The sequence below is a fragment of the Eumetopias jubatus genome, unplaced genomic scaffold (genome assembly GCF_037043125.1).
Source record: "Eumetopias jubatus isolate StellerSeaLion01/CBP00866 unplaced genomic scaffold, mEumJub1_p1.0 scaffold_6, whole genome shotgun sequence".
Taxonomy (NCBI): Eukaryota; Metazoa; Chordata; class Mammalia; order Carnivora; family Otariidae; genus Eumetopias; species Eumetopias jubatus.
This window is the reverse complement of record NW_028274812.1, coordinates 146,368,336-146,371,569: the sequence shown is the minus strand read 5'-3', so window position 1 is coordinate 146,371,569 and position 3,234 is coordinate 146,368,336. Positions and strand designations below refer to the sequence as shown.

Below are 3,234 nucleotides of genomic sequence, written 5' to 3'. Positions count from 1 at the left end.
TTCTATCTTCATTCACTGTTCTGAGAGCTCTATTACTTCATTAAATTTGGAAAATCATATATTTCAGTTTGGAAAATTAGCTTGACTTCTTTGTTGTTGATTTTCTCACTTACGTATTCTCTAGTTTCTTTCTTTTTTTTTTCCCTGGAATTTCTTTTACCTCAGATTTTAAACCCCCAGGATATTTCCTCTACTTTTTTCTTTCTTTCTTCCCTGCCCCCACTTTCTTTCTTACTAGTGGCACTCTTATTTTTTCATCGACTTTCTTTTTTTAAGGCAGTTCTACATTTACAGAAAAATTGATAGGAAAGTACAGAGTTCCCACATACTCTCTCCCCTCTCCTATAGCTTCTTCTATTATTTACATGCTATCCTATTGTGGTACATTTGTTACAACTGATGAACCAATGTAACTGAAATCCATAATTTACATTAAGCCTCACACTTTGTGTTGCCCATTCTATGGGTTTTGACAAATGTATAATGACATGTGCCCATCATTACTGCATCATACAGAACAATTTCACTGCCCTGCGCCCCACCTCTTTATTCCTATAACCCTCCCTACCCTTTTCAGAGTAGCTTCTTTCACTTAACAATATGCTTTTAAGGTTCTTTCATGTCTTTTTGTGGCTTGATAGCTCATTTCTTTTCCTTACTAAATAATATTCCATCATATGATGTACGAGTTTGTTTGTCCATTCACTTATTTTTTTTAATGTTTTATTTATTTTAGAGAGAGAAAGAGAGTGCACAAACAGGGGGAGGGGTGTAGGGAGATGGAGAGAGCTTCTCAAGCAGACTTCACACTGAGCACAGAGCCTGACTCAGGGCTCGATCCCAGGACCCTGAGATCATGACCTGAGCCAAAACCAATAGTTGGACGCTGAACCAATTGAGCCACCCAGGTGCCCACCCCATCCATTAATTTACTGAAGGACATTTTGGTTGCTTCCAAGTTGTCACAATTATGAATAAAGCTGCTATAAGCTTTTGTGTGCAGGTTTTTGTATAGTCATAAGTTTCAACTCACTTGGGTATCTACAAGGCAGCATGACTGCTGGAGTTTCCCTTTATATTTTTTACTCAATATTCTGGAAGGTGTCCTTCACATTTATTCCAGCTGCTCCATTTTCATTTCTACTCTCACAATTTCAGTTTTAAGAGGCTTTCGTAATTGAGCTACTGTTTGGTATAGCATTCTTTCTCTCTGTGATAACTTTCCTGAGTTTTCTTCTCTCTGCATAATATTTTCCTCTATTTTTTTCTAGTTCACTCTTACCTCTTTCATATTAGACACTTACTTTAGATGTCTAGTGATCTTTGGTTGCTGGTTATAGTTATAATTAAGCCCTAAAAATAACTGGAAACTGAGATTATGAGTCCCGTTCATTGACTGTGGACCTCACTGTAAAGTGATCTGCCTGTGTCATTTTCTATCAGACAGTATCTTTAGCTCATCTTTCTTGGGATAATAAAATGTCTTGAAGGAGGATTATTCGATCTCTGGCTTAGATGGCATAAAACTGACTTCCTGCATCGCCCCCAAAATTCTTGAAGGACAAAGGTTGAAGGAAGTTCCTTTTGAATTTCAAACTTAATGAATGACACCACCTGCTTCAAGTTATAAAATTATATTACAAATAAATTATAAATTCATATTTCGTGTATAAAAAGAGACAATGTATTACACACCACTTCTGAAGAAGGACCTGCATCTTCAGTGCTAATTAGGTCTCCAAAATGGACCAAAACAAGGAAAGGTAAAAAAGACCACACATTTGCAGAATACTAAGATGAGCTGGGCCAGTTGAGCCTTGAAAGAAATCGTAGTGATGTGTGTGTGTGTTCACTGTCAGTGTTGGTCACAAAACAGCAGTTACTCTAAGGAAATAATTAGCTGGCATGAGCAGAGTAACCGGATTAATACCTTCCTCTCCATCTTTTTTTTTTTTCTCTCTCTTTTGAATGTGTGTTCATTAATTTACCTGAGCGTTTTCAACAATTCCTAAATGAGAGCGCTTCCTGGGGCGGAGGAGAAAATACTGGTCAGTTTTCGGGCACGGGGTAGGGATTGCTCCTGGTTTTTCTCTCGGGTGTTCAAACCCTGGCCAGCAATATTCCCTGGTTCTCCACGCTTTTATGGGAAGCCTGTCCTTCCTTCCTTCCTAGGACGCATGCAAATGGTGCATCTTTAGTTACTCGTGATACTGAATTCCGTAGAAACGAAAGCGTTTTTATTGTTTGCCCACCCCCGCGGCCCTAGCACCGGGCACAGGCTGACACTGAATATTCACTCGCCGCCGGAGCAAATGAACGAGCTCCAACCCGGGCGGTGCAGGAGGACAGTGAGGCAGGGTCTCCTCGCAGCGGCGGACCGCAGCCGAGCGGGCAGGGGGCGGGCGCGGCAGACGCTGCGAGTCCGAGGACGCTCCGCGCGCCGCGCGGTAACGGCGGAAACTCCACTTCCGGCCCGGGCGACCCGAGGGTAGATCCGGGCTGGCGCCGACCCTGGCTCCTCCCCGCGGCAGGTGTGCGCACGCGCGTGCGCGCCCGCCGACCACGCCCCCGGCCTTCCTCCCTGAGGCCGGGGAGGGATGCGCCGGAGAGCTGGCGCCGGTCCGCGCTCCAGGTGCGACCTCTTCGGGGAGATCCCAGCCTGCGTGCCCGGCTCCTCCGGGGACACTGCCTTTGTGCATGTGGTGAAAGCCCAATCTTTTTGGCAAGAATATTTGGGAAAATACTTTTTTTTTTCTTCTCCCCTTGATTCTCTAAATTCAGTTGGTTGAAAAGGAAGCGGGCTCGTCCGGGATTTGAACCCGGGACCTCTCGCACCCGAAGCGAGAATCATACCCCTAGACCAACGAGCCGCCTACGTACGGTGCCGGCCCATATTTTGATATAAGAAGAAATAGAATCATATTCTCCATTTTATTTTGCTCACAAATAATGTGTTCCCTGAGAAGGTGTAATCCCCCACCAATCACATGGATGAAACAGTTGGAAGAGCTGTTTGTGCGCCCGGTTTGTTGATGGTTTAAACCACCGTGACACCACGTGGTTGGAAGAAAGCCTGGTCACCTGTAGGAGATTTTGACATTTTCTTTTTCCTTTGTTCTCCTTTGCTAAACTAGTCTACGTAATTGAACCCATTTTCATTTAGCTTATAATTAAATTCGGTTAGAGAAATTCGTATTCTGGAGTTTTCCTCTTCTCACTGTTACCCTCTTTGAA

General features: G+C 43.8%; 1 non-coding gene across 1 annotated transcript; it reads right to left on the bottom strand.

Annotated features, from left to right (window-relative positions):
• Positions 1–2,798: 2,798 nt before the first annotated feature.
• On the bottom strand, positions 2,799–2,870 carry TRNAP-CGG (transfer RNA proline (anticodon CGG)). Its single transcript has one exon. It is a non-coding gene; the product is annotated as a tRNA-Pro (tRNA).
• Between the last annotated feature and the right edge of the window lie 364 nt (positions 2,871–3,234).